This window comes from Dasypus novemcinctus, unplaced genomic scaffold, assembly GCF_030445035.2.
Source record: "Dasypus novemcinctus isolate mDasNov1 unplaced genomic scaffold, mDasNov1.1.hap2 scaffold_98, whole genome shotgun sequence".
Taxonomy (NCBI): domain Eukaryota; kingdom Metazoa; phylum Chordata; class Mammalia; order Cingulata; family Dasypodidae; genus Dasypus; species Dasypus novemcinctus.
The window spans coordinates 128544-146074 of record NW_026688629.1 but is presented as its reverse complement, the minus strand read 5'-3'; positions in this window follow the sequence as shown (position 1 = coordinate 146074).

The window sequence follows — 17531 nt, the reverse complement described above, 5'->3', positions numbered from 1 at the left end:
CAAGCATAGTCATTAGCATCAGGGGCTCACTGTTGAACCCTCACTCCCTGCTGGTCCCCGCCGCTGTACCTGGGAGACTGTCGCTGCTCCCCTAGGGACCACGACAGAGCACCACTGGCCAGGAACCCAGTACCCCCCCTGCTGTGGTTTTTAATTGTTGCCACTATGAGTATATCCAAACATTACCATGCACCCTGGACATATGTTCTGTACAGCTCGCTGTCAGCCATATATCACCTGACATTGGTATCCCATACAAGTATCCCTCCACTGCCATTGTTGAAACACTCTGTGATCCAGAACTCCCCGAAATTTGAAGCCCAATATAATGTCATGGTCCCTTACTAGGGAATGGCATATAGCGATGGGTTTAAAGGATAGATAAAGAACTTGGATAAAGTTAGATAAAGAACTTAGATAAAGAATGTTGACTTGAAAAAATTCCACATCCTATCTTTTTCTTTTTTTTTCCCCCCCCCCTAATTATTCAGCTTTTCTTCACAGGAGTCCTAGACCACAGCAATGCATATATATAATATACAGCACTCCCACACATCCACCAGAAAACCTTTTCCCTTCCACAGTGATACTCTTATGCCCTATTCATATCATATTTACTTAAAGTGATGTACAGAGTCTGAGACATTAGCTTTCTAACAAAGTGACATCTGTGCTTACATTATGGTGCATACTTTAGGATACACAGTTCTTTACATTTTTAGTTATCCTATGTTTTACATTGTGGTTTACATTATCAGTCTGTCACCTCCTATATGTTATGGTGTAATATTACATGTTTTATATCCACCCTTGTGTACTCTCAAGAAACTCCTCTCTTACCCCCCATTTACCTTGGTTCCACACATTTAACATCCATTTTCCCTTCCACCTTGGTGCCCACAGTGACAGCCAACCTCCGTTTCCTGAGGAGCCACTTCCAGAGATAGATGGAATAGTGTTCATGGCCTAACTTGCTCAACTGCCCCAATGCCCTGGGAGCCACCCTTTCTCTCGAGGGATACAGTTCCCTCTATTTGATGGCATTAGTCCTCCCCAGGATGTGGGTCCACCCCCACTCTCACTACTTGGGTTTCTACCCCATGGTGTCACCCACTCTGGCAGAATGAGCATTTAGACATTCCCCAGGAGCCCGTCCTGCATCAGACCCTCCCCTCCGAGCATTCTAAACAGGTAACCCTCTTTATTATATTTTGATATGATTTTCTCGGCATTTTACTCTCCACCAACACCTGACCCTCTCCTGTGTTCGTATGCTACCCCTCCCTCCCCCCACTTTTGGGCAACGTTACCCATCCGTCCCTCTCCAGCCACCCTCAAACCCGCAAAGCCCCAACCAAAGGCAACCCCTTGCCCCCCTTTTATCTCTTCTTTGTGTTCATACTTACCACCATCTCGTCTTAAATTCCACCCCTGCAGACATCGGCTCATATCCTTCCTCCACCCTCCGATTTCCTGTAAGCCTATCGTTCAGTCTCTTGCTATCTAGGGCAGCTTGTTTATTTCATATCATTGAGGTCATGTAGTATTTGTCCTTCAATGTCTGGGTTGCTTCACTCAACATAAGGTTCTCAAGATTCATCCATGTTATCACATGTGTTTGTAGTGTGTTTGTTCGTACAGCCGAGTAGTATTCCATTGTGTGTATAACACATTTTATTGATCCACTCATCTGTTGATGGGCATTTGGGTTGATTCCAACTTTTGGCAATAGTGAACAATGCTGCTATGAACATTGGTGTACATATATCGGTTTGTGTCCTTGTTTTCAGTTCTGCTGGGTATATACCCAGCAGTGGTATTGCTGGGTCATATGGCAAATCTATGTTTTTTGAGAAACCGCCATACTGTCCTCCAGAATGGTTGGATCCTTCTGCATTCCCACCAGCAGTGGATGAGTGTTCCCCTTCCTTCACATCCTCTCCAGCACTTGTATTCTACTCTTTTTTTTTTTTCATAGCTGCCAATCTTATGGGTGTAAGATGGTATCTCATTGTAGTTTTGATTTGCATTTCCCTGATAGCTAGAGATTTGGAACATTTTTTCATGTGCTTTCTTGCCATTTGTATTTCTTATTCGGAGAAGTGTCTGTTTAAGTCTTTTTCCCATTTTTTAAATGGGTTGTTTATCTTTTTATTTTCAAGATATAGGAGTTCTTTGTATATGCAAGTTATAAGTTTCTTATCAGATATATGATTGCCAAATATTTTCTCCCACTGTGTGGGCTCCCTTTTTACTTTCTTGACAAACTCCTTTGAGGTGCAGAAGGCTTTAATTTTGAGGAAGTCCCATTTATCTATTAGTTCTTTTGCTGCTCATGCTTTTGGTGAGATATTCATAAATCCATTTCCTATTACAAGGTCTTGTAGATGTTTCCCTACACTGCTTTCTAAGGTTTTTATGGTCTTGGCTCTTATATTTAGGTCTTTGATCCATCTTGAGTTGATCTTTGTATAAGTTGTGAGGTGGTAATCCTCTTTCATTCTTCTACATGTGGCTATCCAGTTCTCCAGACACCATTTGTTGAATAGGCCACTCTCTCCCAGTTGAGAGGGTTTGGTGGCTTTATCAAATATTATGTGGCTGTATATGTGAGGTTCTATATCAGAGCTTTCAATTCGATTCCATTGGTCTATGTGTCTCTCCTTATGCCAATACCATGCTGTTTTCACCACCGTAGCTTTATAGTATGTTTTGAAGTCAGGTAGTGTGATTCCTCCAATTTCGTTTTTCTTTTTCAGTATGTCTTTGGCTATTCGGGGTCTCTTTCCTTTCCAAATAAATTTCATAGTTAGTTTTTCTAGTTCCTTAAAGAAGGCTGCGTTGATTTTTACTGGGATTGCATTGAATGTGTAGATCAGTTTGGTAGGATAGACATCTTAATAATGTTCAGTCTTCCTATCCATGAACAAGGAATAGTCTTCCATTTATTTAGGTCTTCTTTGATTTCCTTGAACAATCTTGTATAGTTCTCGGTGTATAAGTTCTTTACCTCTTTAGTTAAATTTATTCCTAAGTATTTGATTTTTTTATTTACTATTGTGAATGGTATTTGTTTCTTGATTTCCTCCTGATCTTGCTCATTATTGGTGTACAGAAATGCTACTGATTTTTGCGCATTGATCTTATAACCTGCGACTTTACTAAACTCATTTATGAGTTCTAGAATCTTCGTTGTAGATCTCTCAGGGTTTTCTATGTATAGGATCATGTCATCTGCAAATAATGAAATTTTGACTTCTTCCTTTCCAATTTGAATGCCTTTTATTTCTGGTTCTTGCCTCAGTGCTCGAGCCAGTACTTCTAACACAATGTTAAATAGGAGCGGAGACAGTGGGCATCCTTGTCTTGTTCCTGAGTTTAGAGGGAAGGAGTCTAGGATTTCTCCATTGTAAACAATATTGGCTTTAGGTTTTTCATATATACTCTTTATCATGTTCAAAAAATTCCCTTGTATTCCAATCTTTTGGAGTGTTTTTATCAAGAAAGGGTGCTGTATTTTGTCAAATGCTTTTTCTGCATCAATAGATATAATCATGTGATTTTTTTCCTTCAATCTGTTTATATGGTGTATTACGTTGATTGATTTTCTTATGTTGAACCATCCTTGCATACCTGGGATGAATCCCACTTGGTCATGGTGTATAATACGTTTAATGTGTTGTTGAATACGATTAGCAAGTATTTTGTTAAGTATTTTTGCGTCTAGGTTCATTAGAGAAATTGGTCTGTAATTTTCCTTTCTTGTGATGTCTTTGTTTGGCTTTGGTACTAGGGTAATGTTGGCATCATAGAAGGAGTTGGGTAATGTTCTTTCCGTTTCGATGTTTTGGAATAGTTTCAGCAGGATTGGTGTCAATTCTTTCTGGAATGTTTTGTAGAATTCACCTGTGAAGCCATCTGGCCCTGGGCTCTTCTTAGTTGGGAGATTTTTAATAACTGATTCTATCTCTCTGCTTGTGATTGGTTTGTTAAGATCATCAATTTCTTCTTTTGTCAATATGGGCTGCTTATGTGTTTCTAGGAATTTGTCCCTTTCCTCTAGATTGTCATTTTTGTTGGAATATAGTTTTTCAAAATATCCTCTTATGATAGTCTTTATTTCTGTGGGGTCAGTGGTGATATCGCCTTTCTCATTTCTTATTTTGTGTATTTGCATCTTCTCTCTTTTTTTCTTTGTTAGTGTTGCTAAAGGTTTGTCAATTTTGTTAATCTTCTCAAAAAACCAGCTCTTGGTCTTGTTTATCTGTTCAAGTGCTTTCTTATTTTCTATTTCATTTAGTTCTGCTCTTATCTTTGTTATTTCCTTCCTTCTTCTTCCTGTTGGGTTACTTTGTTTTTGTTTTTTTAATTCCTTCAAATGTGCAGTTAGTTCTTCAATTTTTGCTCTTCTTTTTTGATATATGAATTTATGGCTATAAACTTCCCTCTCAGTACTGCTTTTGCTGCATCCCATAAATTTTGGTATGTTGTGTTATCATTATCATTTGTTTCAAGGTAGTCATTGATTTCTTTTGAGATTTCCTCTTTGACCCACTGTTTTTCTAAGAGTGTGCTGTTTAATTTCCAAATCGTGGTGTGAAATCTGGGCTTCTGTCCCTTGCAAATCTCCAGCTTGACTCCACTGTGGTCAGAGATAATGTTTTGTATGATTTCAATCTTTCTGAATTCATTCAGCCTTTCTTTGTGGCCTAGCATATGATCTATCTTGGAGAATGATCCAAGTGCGCTTGAGAAAAATGTATATCCTGCTGTGCGATCTATATATGTCTATTAGATCGAGCTCCTCTAATATACTATTCAGATGTTTTGTTTCTTTGGTGATTCTCTTTTGAGATGTTCTGTCCAGAGTTGATAGTGGTGTATTAAAATCCCCCAGTATAATTGTAGATGTATCTATTCTTTCACTTAGTTTTTCCAGCGTTTGCCTGACGTATTTAGAGGCACCCTTGTTAGGGGCATAGATATTTATGATTGTTCGATCTTCTTGACAGATTTTCCCTTTCACTAAAATGTAGTATCCTTCTTTGTCTCTCACAGTTGTTTCACATTTAAAGTCTATTTTGTCTGATATTAATATAGCTACTCCTGCCTTTTTTTGGTTATTGTTAACTTGTATGATTGTTTTCCAGCCATTCACTTTCAATCTCCATGCATCTCTGGGTCTAAGATGTGTCTCTTGTAGACAGCATATGGATGGGTCATATTTGTTATCCAATGTCCCAGTCTGAATCTTTTGATAGGTGAGTTTAATCCGTTGACATTCAGTGTTATTACTATCAAGGAATTATTTGTGTTAGCCATATTTTGATTGGATTTGTGTTTGTCATATTTTGTTTGTATATATTTTTTTGTCTTTTTTGTTGTTGTTGTTGGTCTTATACTCTCCTCCAACTTTGCCTTTCCTGTTTTTTCCTTTCTTCCTGCAGCACTCCCTTTAGAATTTCTTGAAGGGGAGGTTTCTTGTTGGTATACTCTTTCAGTTTCTGTTTGTCTGCGAATATTTTGAACTCTCCATCATGTTTGAATGCTAGTTTAGCTGGATAGAGTATTCTTGGTTGGAAATTTTTTTCCTTTAGTACCTTGACTATATCATACCACTATCTTCTTGCCTCCATGGTTTCAGAAGAGAAATCAGCACTTAATCTAATTTAGCTTCCCTTGAATGTGATGGTTTTCTTTTCTCTTGCTGCTTTTAGGATTTTCTCTTTGTCTTGAGCATTGGATAATTTGACAAGTATGTCTTGGGGGGGGCCTGTTGGGGTTTATGACTTGTGGAGTGTGCTGTGCTTCTTGGATATGTACATCTGTCTCTTTCAGTAGATTTTGGAAGTTTCCAGCCATTATTTCCTGCAACACTCCTTCTGACCCCTTTCCCTTCTCTTCACCTTCTGGAATGCCTATAATACGTATGTTTGAGTGTTTTGCATTGTCATTCAGGTCCCTAAATCCTAATTGGATTTTTTCTATCTTCTTATTGACCCCTTCTACTATCTGTTTGATTTCTGATGTACTGTCTTCCACATCACTAATTCTCTGCTCTGTCTCTTCTAGTCTGCTGATATTTGCTGCAAGTGTATTTTTGATTTCTTGAACTGTGGTGTTCATTCCCATCATATCTGTTATGTTTTTGCGTATGTCTGCAATTTCCCCTCCAAGTGATGTCTTCATGTTGTTAACCTCTTTCGATACTGCATCAAATTTGTCGGTGATAAATGTTCTGAGATCTTTCATTGCTGGTGCCAAGTTTTGCTCCCCTTCGTGATTATTGGTTTGTTGATTGGATCCAGCCATGTTTTCCTGATTATTGGTTTGGTTTGTAGATTTTTGTTGCTTTCTGGTCATCTCTTTATTTTGATGAATTTAATCAGTTCCTTAGCTTCTTTGTTTGCTCTTGGAGGTTAATTAGTTGTTATTTTTGCATAGGTGTTATATCTTCTCTTTGTCACTTTTTTCTTCTTATTCTAGTTGCTTGTTGTTGGTTAAGTTCACTTTAGAGGAAAGTATTAGTGTTGGGGAAAGGCAATTGTGTAAGCAAGGGAAAAGTGTAAAGTAGTATTGGTGATGTATGTTAACAAAGCAAGAATATGTGATCTGGGAGGATGGAGGTTAGATTCATGTAGATTGTATAGAGTTATAGCTGTAGGTAGAGTACCTTTTATGAAGTAGATGACTGAATATGGGAGGAATATGGTATGAACTACAAAGCTATTGTGTTCATGAGAGAGGGAAAAAGAAAAGAAAGGTAATAGTTTCAAGAGTGGATAACAGACAGAAAATAGAACAAAGGTATTAGAAATTAAGAGTTAGACACTTTGTGGATCAAAGAACGGGAGGTGGGGGGTGGAATATAGGAGAGACAGTAGATGATAGTGGATATCAAGATGCAGGGGAAGGGGGATAGTGTAGGTAGCCTAAATCAGTTCACACAGAAATGAGGCAGTGGATGATGGGAAAACCCTGCAAATGTGAGGTGTTCCCTGTAGCACCTATTGTATACTTGAATTAAAATAAAATAAGTGGAAGATGAGGGACAAGAGGGAAAGAGAAATCCGAAAAAAAAAACTAATTATAATAAAGAAAAAAAGAAAGACAAGAAGAAAGGAAGAAAGAAAAAGAGGATGGGCAAACGGTGGGGAACAGATAGGGGGAAGAGAGATACAGGTATACACGTGTCACAATTGCAACACTATCTAAAACAACAACCAAAAAACCCCTAAATAACTGTATAAAAAAAAAGGACTTTGGGGGACACGCTAGGAGAAAAGACTAGGGGATAATGCAATATTAGCAATCAGGGCATCAAAAAGAGTAAAAAATAAGATAAAGTGAAAATAAAAGCAAAACAATATGAACCAATAAAGATAAAATGCAAACGTTAAGGTCCAGGGCACTCAAGGACCCCAGGTAGACCCCAGGGCGTGATGGATTCAGGGGTGGAAAGTCTGAGACACTGAAGACTCAAGAGGTGTGAGTCTGGGGTGTGGACCACCAGAGTCCAGGGGACCCAGACCTGGCAACCTCAAATCTGGTCCACAGAAAGCTTAGGAGCCCTGCAGTGCAACACAGCCCTCAGGGATCCCCGTAGCTGGGTGCCAGCCCCGTGGGGGAAGCCAGGTCTGCGAACTCTATATTGAATGTCTGATCCCTGCAATTCACCTACTCCTCAGGGTTTCAGCCTTTGGACAGCTCCCTCCCTGTGCTCCCACAAAACGGCCAATTGAGGGTGCCTCTACACCACAGCCAGTTCAATGACCCAGATCCCAAGCCCCGCCGGGTGGGATTGGGCTTCAGCTGGAAACGCCGAAAACAGACTCTAAGATCCGAAATCCCAAACTTCGCAATATATTCCCCAATCGGCTTCCAGACGTGTCCTCCTCCCTCACTGCACCCTACAACAGTCTCCCAATTGTGTCCCCTTGTTGCCCCAAATCCAATTCCATTGCAGATCGGCAGCCGGACCTGTGGGGATGGGGCTCCAGGCGGAAGCGCTACCCCCCCGTCCGGCGACCAAAACGTCCCCCGCTTCACAACAAAACACCGTCTGTCTCCCCAAATTGATCTGCAAAGGAGTCTTGTCCCAACAACCCCTCACCAGCCAGCCCAGTATCCGCGAATTTCTCAGCACCGCAAAGCCTCCAGAAAAAGGAAAAAAAAATACCAAAACCCTGGCTGCCGCGGCTCCTGATATCATTCTTAACACAGCAATGAAAGATATTCTTGTTATAGTTAAAGTCTAATAGCTCAAAATATCTTTAAAATGTGTTTTAAATGTAGTCACTGTAAAAAAGAACAATAAACATCATGACAATGCTGTCAAATTCAAGAAACATCACTGAAACTCTCAGAATTGCTTTAAGGACCTGAAGGACACTCAGTTAAAATTTTTAATCCAAGAAGAAATGATAAAACTGACATCTCAATTCAATAAATAAAGGATTGCAATGGAACAAATAGTGATGGAAAATTGCTTATCTGTCTAGTAAAGAAGAGTTAAACTCCTACCAAACATCAGACTATGGGCATATCTCCTTTTACTGAGTTTTGCTTTATTGCACTTTGCAGATATTGTGGTGTTTTTTTTTTTTAATAAACTGAGGGTTTGTGGCAATCCTGTCTCAAGCAAGTCTATCAGTTCCAGTTTTCCAACAACGTGTGCTCGCTTCATCTGTGTCACATTTTAATTGACGTATATAAATTTACAAATAAAAATAATGCTTTTGCATACTTAAAAGACTATAGTATATGTGCACTGGGAAACCAAAACATGCATGTAACTCACTTTATTATGGTGGTCTGGAACTGAACCTGCCAAATCTCTGAGGTATACCTATATAATATATCCCAGGTGGATTAAAGATCCAATGGGGAAAAATTAGTAAATATTTGCACTAACACATATTTGGTGAAATAATCTTATGCATGATGGGTGAGTCAGGAACCATTAAAAGACAGGTAGATTCAGTCACACAAAACTTAAAAACACAAAGCAGTAGAAAGATGAATTAGGGAGCAGGAAGGCAATTCCTAGGAAATACAAATGGCCAATAAACATTTGACAAAATGCTCAACTTCATTATTGCTCACTCAAATGCAATTTAAATGCATGACAAGACATCCTTTTCCACTGAACTGAGTGGCAGATGATAACAGGACTAAAAAACTGTGCATTGGAGGTGGGGGTGACACAGCCACCTTCACTCACTGCTGGGGAGGTGTGACATCTACCATTCAGAGTCACTATCTACTGACATTACACCAGTGATCCCACTCTTAACATTCTAGTCTGAAGCTTACAGGAGCATGGGCCCCAGTAGAATGACATGCAAGGGTGTTTAATACAGCACTGCGGATAGAGGCCAAAGGTGGAAAGAACCTGAAAGATCATAAGCTGGGGAACTAGTAAGTCCCATAAAATACTGCACCGCTTTGAGAAAGAACGTATTTGATCCACACACATTGGCCTTAAGGAAGTTCTATATATACTGGACATAATGATAAATTGTATGATATACTGGACATAAAGAGAAAGGAAATTGGTTTATATATTTGTGTATGTTAGGCTTAGAAAGCACAGAGTCAAATTTGCTATTTCAGGGAAGGGAGGTGGTTGGGGTTAACTAATTTTAGTGTTTATATGCCTTGGCATTGTTAAAAATTTTTTAAAAGAAAAGAGTAATGACTTTCCATTTCTTTACCTTATACCAAGAATATGATCCTGAGTCAAGTTTGAAGGACAAAGCAGAAGGTGATGAAGTCTGGTGAGACTATTTCCAATCACACAAAAAAGGTGTGCTGTGAAGTTTATGAGAGTGAATCTTTATAGCACAGACACCACCTAAACCAAAGTCTACGAGAGAAGACTGAAATTTCTGGCTTGGTTTAAAAATGCACTCAGAAATAATTAGGATTTGTAGAGTTCAGAGATTCAGACTTTTTAATCAAATGGCTATTGTGCATGCTAAACCCTTTAAAACCCTTGAAGTGAATCGAGGAATACGAAGACTCATACACTTCAACACTTAAAACCATCTAGAAATCTCATACAGCAGGAACTGGTCCTATAGGACAAGACAGAAATGGGGTCAATTTACCAAAGAAAAGGCTAGCTGTTGCACCTAGATCCAAGTAAATGAAAGCTTTCCCTTTTAATAAAGTTATTCAGACAGGTCAAAAGAGAAGTGACTTCGTTTTCAGAAGGGGCACAAGAAAACTGTTCGCCCTCAGTGAAATAATGCCATACACTTTTTGTTTTTACCATATAGAAAGGATATTCTAGGACTGAGGATAAGTACAGTTGTGTTAGTTGTGATAGACTAAATATGTCCAGATATGATTCTTCACCTGAAATGAAAAGTATCCCAATCAGTTACATTTGAATTTTAGTACATGTAATGAAAAAAATCATAAACATACAGAACTAATTCATTCATTCCAAAAGTGTGATGGATTTTTAAGTGACATTAGGAAATGAACTTGTTAGAATTATGCTCTCATGCTTGCTTAACCAATGACATCTCATTTTGACTTCTATGAACCCCAGCTCCTAACTTCTGCCCCTTGGTGGGATTCAGGCAGCTACAGTGGCAGACCCCTGTTAATGGGAGCATCTTGATGATCCCCCACAGGAGCATGAATGGCCCATTGATGTGCTGATGTCTTCCACCTATGGGAAGCACATCCACCAGCTCATCAAGCCAGTGAACTCTGACCACAGCTGTGGCAACCACATGAGGGCTGACTTCTATAGGAAGAATGACATCCCCAGCATCAAGGCTCCTGGCTCTGGACACTTTTCTCCAGTCTGAGGTTCGCCCCAGGCCCCAAAGTCCCAGGGGCTTCTTTCACAGGGATTGGGGAACCTGCGGACTTATATCCTGGTTGTATTGACTTCTAGAAACTGCAGGGATGCCCCTGTCTGGCCTTATGGTGGGGACAATGAAAGACAAGCAGCTTTCCTAAGGGGCCTTGGTCAAGAGTCTGGCAGACACCTTTAGGATGTAGGCACATCCAGCAGGTGGATTTTTACATGAGACTTTCAGATTACGTGATGCTTGTGACTCATTGACTGCAAGCACCTTCACAACATTAAAAATATCCCCCCACCTTAAGTGACTGGGATTTTGTTCATGGATTCTCTGCATTTGTATTTGGGGAGGGGTGTGCAGTTATTTTCCTAACAGTCACAGAAGCCACTACTACCTGATATTATCTCTAGTGTACCTAAAACAATGCTTGCATTTTACTTTCTTCAAGAGGAAATATCAGGAAAGTTACATTTAGGCACAATTGAACTCTAGATATACTGCAATGCACTTTCTCCCCAATGATCTGAACTGCAAAAAATGGAATTTTGTTCACTTGAGGACAAAAATCCCTAGGCAGGATGGATGGCTCTGGTGTCCAGCATTTTCTGTTGTCACCCTGAAAGTGAGAAGCAGCTGAGGTCATGAAGAAAGCATGGGGCTTGGCATTCACCAGGGTTGGGTAAAATTCTGTCTCCTCCTTTTTCTAGCTCTGAGGTCTCTCTGAGCCTACATTCCCCCATCTTTACAGTGGGGGATGCTAACTTCATCTGTCTGAGTCTGGCTGGTCAACTGTAACATATACCATAGGCAGCAGGAATTCAGTGTCTCAGGGTTTGGAGGCTAGACACCAAATCAAGGGATTAGCAGCCACACAGTCCTGCAGGGGGGCATCCTGCTGGTGGCTCAGCCTCTGCTCATCACATGGCCATCTGAATCCTGTGGTCTCCACTTCTGCACAGGAGTTCATCTGTCTAGATCCTCTCCTTGGGGGGTCTCCAGTCCTGTAGGATGAAGGCCCTCCTGGCTCAATTTGGTTTTATCTTAATAGGATTTTTGAGATTCTTCCAAATAGCTCCCACCCACAGCACCAGGGACCAGGATTTGAATGTGTCTTGGCTAATATGAGTCAGTCCCCATCACTAAGTCTGTGGGGGACTTGGTGAGCTCCCAGAGTTGGTCATAAAACAGGTGGCCCTGTGGTACACCAGCCTGATCATCAATCCTGGTGATGACCATCAACTTTGGGTGTTTTTTAAGCAGTCGCTTTTAACCTCACTTGGAAATGTTTACTTTGGATAGAATTTGAAAAATTGTTTGAGTGTTAAGATACCATCTATATTTTTAATGAAGTGATCCCTTGGAAGAGATAATCCCTCATCTTTTGTGATTAAATTCTCCAGTTTAGTAGTTGATGGGTAGGTGATTTAGTTGATTTCAACCCTGATTCCTCAATCATTGGTTTTTATTGTTTTGAAGACCAGGTCATTCTCAAAGGACCCATGACATTGAATTACTGGTAATTTCAAGGCTGAGTGACTTCTAAATATATCTTTATTAATTAGAAACCAGCTTTTTTTCACAATATGTGCCTCTTATTTTTTTCAAACAATTAACAATATTTTATTCAGAATGCCTTTGGGTCCATTATATCATATTGGTAATACCATAAAAAATATGTAAATTTTGGGTTATAGATATTTTTGTAAATAACTCTTTCTTCAGTCTAGGTTACCAAGAAAAACAATGCATCTGTAGGAGATGCCTTCATCTGAAAGTGAAAGCAATAAATTAATTTCAAAGTTAAGTTATTTTCATTTAGTTTAAAATAGACCTTTAACCTTTTAGTGCTTACTTTTAATAAGCAGGGTTTGAAATGGGCAAGATTTCAAAAGCTCTCATGCTTGGTAGACGGCTAGGGAAATTAAATGTATTTCTGTAGATGAGACATTTTCAACTTAAATGTGTTAAGTATGCCCATTAAAGCCATATCAAGCAGAAACATATTCTAAGATTAAAATAATGTGCTTTACTTAATCAGATTTCCACCACTAGTCGAAAATGATTTTTCTATTGTTAGACATATCTAGAGCAAGGGGAAGTGGAGTGGTTGCTGCCTTTAAGAATTGCACATTGAGTTTGGAAAAAGAATAATATAGAGGATTCAAGATAAAGCCTAGTAATTTCTAAACAGATGTTTTGAAATACTGGAATTTTAAAGGGTGTGGGCTTAAAGTGTTTATGTGTTTTCTAAAGATTTTATTATTTATTTATTCATTCATTTATTTTATTTATTTATATATTTCTCACCCTCTCATTATTTGTACTCACTGCCTGCTCTCTATGTCTAGTTCTTTTTTTTTTTTAGGAGGCATCTGGAACAGAACCCATGATCTCTCATATGGGTGGGAGGTGTTCAGCCACTTGAGCTACATCTGCTCCCTGCTTGCAGCATCTTTTGTAGTATTTCCTCATTGTGTTGTCTCGTTGTGTCATTTTGTTGTGTCAGCTTGCTGCACCAACCCTTTGCATCAGCTCTCTGTCTTGTTAGTTTTCTTAAAGAGACACTGGGAACCAAAGCTAGGACTTCCCAAGTGGTGCCCAACTGCTTGAGCCACATATGCTTCTCCTAAAGCACTTTATTTTTATTTTTATTTTTTTTATTGATTTTGTAATAATATTACATTAAAAATATATATGTGAGGTCCCATTCAACCCCACCCCCCACCCCACCTCTCGCCCCCCCCCCCCCCAGCAACACTCGTTCCCATCAACATGACACATCCATTGGATTTGGTAAGTACATCTTTGGGCACCTCTGCACCTCATAGTCAATGGTCCACATCATGGCCCATACTCTCCTCCATTCCATCCAGTGGGCCCTGTGAGGATTTACAATGTCCGGTGATTGCCTCTGAAGCACCATCCAGGGCAGCTCCATGTCCCAAAGACGCCTCCACCTCTCATCTCTTCCTGCCTTTCCCCATACCCATCAGCCACCATGTCCACTTTTCCCAATCCAATGCCACCTCTTCTATGTGGACATTGGATTGGTTGTGTCCATTGCACCTCTGTGTCAAGAGGAGGCTCAGATTCCACATGGATGTTGGATGCAATCCTCCCACTTTCAGTTGTAATCACTCTAGGCTCCATGGTGTGGTGGTTGTCCTTCTTCAACTCCATCTTAGCTGAGTGTGGTAAGTCCAATAAATCATATTGTAGGTGCTGGAGTCTGTTGAGGCTCAGGACCTGGCTATCACATTGTCAGTCCAGAGATTCAAATCCCCTAAATATATCTTAAACCCCAACATTAACTGCACCTCCATCACAATAGCATGAAAGTCTTATGAAGGAAGATCCCATCTGAGTCCAGATTCATCACACATAAATACCAGTTCCAAAAAGGGGCCATCTGGCCTGGTAGTTAACCCCATCGGCCATGACCATAACTCCCATGGGTCTCTTTAGCCCTCGAAGGAACCGATATCTGGGGGTTGTATCTGCTTTATCTGTCTCTCTGACTCTGCTCAGTTGTGCATGAGGGCAATCCTTCTGCCAGCCTCCAGACTCCTTTTTAGAAACTCGTAGCCATATAAACTCATTTCTCTTTTCCATTTCCCCCTTACTTTAGGTCGAACAGCATTTTAAAGTCATGTTATTTTATGTAGACAGGGATATTCTGCTGATCGACATTGAACCTTCCGTATAAGGTCATTTTCCAGTTGCATCATCAGTTGGTAGTTGATAGTGGTCCCTCCGTGCCAGGGAGGCTCATCCCCGGGTGTCATGTCCCACGCTGGGGGGAAGGCATTGCATTTACATGCTGAGTAAGCACGCACTTTTAATGAAAGAATACTTCCTACAAAGCTTAAGGGTTTAGGAGAACTTTGAGTATGGGCATTTTTACTCACCTATGGATGTCAGTGTTCATTGGCTTGACAGAAGTGAACTCCAAGGTTTCTGATTTGCATTTTTAGCTCACAGAGTTGTTTTCAGTTGCCTGAAGCTTTGGGTAGGTTTTACTCAGTCTTAGAATTCAGGGAAGAGGCAATTTTTCATTCCATTCTTGCCTCAGGCACTGGCCAACTGTGAAAATTTGGAGAAGTCCCTTATCCTCTCTGCAACTCAGTTTTGTTTTTGTAAAATACAGGGACTGGTCTAGTGCCTGGACTCTCAGCCACAGGGTCTCAAGAATGACATTGAATCAGAGTCTCCTGGACAACTGTTAAATAAAACAGCCTGCCCCATCCCTGGAGTTTCTGATTCAGCAGGTCTGGATCTGGGTCTGAGAATTTACATTTCTAACAAATTGCCAGGTGATGCTGTGGATGTTGGCAGGTGGGTTGGGGGAACCCCACTCAGCCAGGCCCTTGTATGCACAGAGTTTCATCAGGTAGACTCTGATCATAATGCTGATTGCTTTTAAGGCCTATTGGTTAGAAAGACTGCTGATAAATCCTCAGGAAAGAAAAATCTTCCTTTTGTGCTCTTTTTGCCATAAACCCCAAATTGAGATAATCTCTTGGGGGGAAATGGGAGGGACCATATTTAAGAGAATTTAGCAATCACTGGCTGTGGATAACTGAAATTAAAGCTGGGTGAATTTAGTCTGAAAGTATTATTTAAGTGTAAATTCTAAACTAACCTTTCCTTTGTTTATGGTTACTTCAAGCCTAACCTCACCCCTTGCCTTTGCCTGTGGTTATTTCATAATAGCTTCTGCCCCTACAGGCCAGAGAAGAGCTGGGACATCACTGTCTCCTGTCCTGGTATTAGTAACCCTCTCTCTCATGAATTCAAGTGTAAATTGAATAAATTGCTGCCTAATGGCATAAGGTTAAATGACCACTGAAGTTTTATTATCTCCAAAATTAAAAAAAAGGCAGGGGGAGGTGGAGAAGTCTCTTGTCCTGACTGTCAAAGTTCCTAGGAGTGGCAATTCATGAGAGAAACCAGTCTGTCTCCCTGAGGCTTCAAATAGCCTCAGTAAATATATATAAAATTAATCTTGTTGCTTATCCAAATTTCTGCTAAATTCAAAGTAAAATATAAAGCTCTGAATCAAAAAATGGTGCTAAAGCATTGAGAACATTTTGATTACAATCCATTAAATAAGAAAGAAAATTCTTGTGTAAAACTGCAGTCATAGTGCAAATTAAGAAAAGTTTCAGGAGTCTTTGAAATGTTTTGCAATCACACTTGTTTTGTAAAGATTAGAAGTTTAAAGTAACTAAAGTTTTGTTTTTGTGTCAAACTATTTATGTCTGCCTATTTGCTCAAATTGTTGAGGTTAAATATGCATTTATATAAGTAATATATATTTCTGGACCCCAAATTAAACTAAACAGTATATAAAATAATGCAAATTATAACATCAATGAGTTGTGTTTCTGTGTCTACCTCTGTGTCTGCCCATTTGCTCAGTGTATATCTTCATACATCAGGATAATAATATCAAATTAACAAATGAAAATTCTTAAAAGAGCTCTATTCAAATTGTTAAAATTAAATATGCAGTTATATATGTAAATAAATATTCTTAAAGCCCAAATTAAACTAAGCAGGATGAAAAAGTCGTATAGAAATCTGATTATAGAAACAATTAGGAAAGGGCCTCCTTTTGCAAGAGCTTTAAAGGCAAGAAAAGGTGTGGCAGATTAAACCTATCTACTAGGCTAGGGAATTAAGAATCAGTTTGCCCTGTCATTTCCCAGTTTAAACCTTTTATCAGCCATAAAATGTAAAAAAAACAAACAAACAAACAAACAAAGATTAGGTTAGTTTTCACACAAGGGGAAAAAATGTTGATTGGTGTAACCTGGAGGCCTGCTGCCTCAGTCTCCCACTCCCGGGTTGGACAGCAGTGGAGGAGACCAGTTTAGGCCAGTCCTATGGGCAGTGGAAGGATGCCCAAAAAAGAGCTAGGTCGGTTACATTTCAGCACTAAATTCTATTCCTTATCTGACAAAGGGGAGCAGGTAAAAACTAAAATGGTTAGAATGTGATAGAGGAAGCAGTTAAATCACAAACTTTTGTGAGGGAAGGTTAGATCTTCTCAAATAAACTGTAACTTTAGAAGTATCCAATCTATAGAGAAACAGAGGAAAAGCTTGTGTGCTAGGCTTAAGGATATAAATCATGTCATTTTTCTTTGTTCGGGGCACCAGCCATATCTGGTTCTGCATCCCTTCTTGCAAAATTGAGAATAAATTCTTTTCTTCTCCACAGTCTGGTAAGCCTTATTTTCTTCCAGAAGATTTCTTTCCAACAACAAAAAGGTAATTAGTGGCTCTATTAACAAATTTCAGTCAGTAATAATGAAAAGTCCATAAAAACTATGGAAAGATCTTTCCTGGATTATGATTAAACAAATTAAGTAATTGTGTAATGTGTTTTAAAGCCTGGTAGTCAGTATGCTTTTAAATTATTTATTTTCATAGCTTAAACAAAGAAAAGAAGTTTTTAGCTTCCTGTAAGGGAAAAAGAGAACATTCCTTACATAAACTATAATGGTTTCAATTTTATTTAACTTGAGTATAATCTCCCATAGTCAATTTATAAACTAAATTAACATTATATGTACGAAATCTTTAGAGTAATGAAAATTGTAAGTTCACATTGGTGAGGCTAAAGGAAAAAGATTGTAGATAAGTTCTCTTAAATAAATTGAGTCAATTTCTTTAGTTGGTAATTATAATTTAAAAAGTT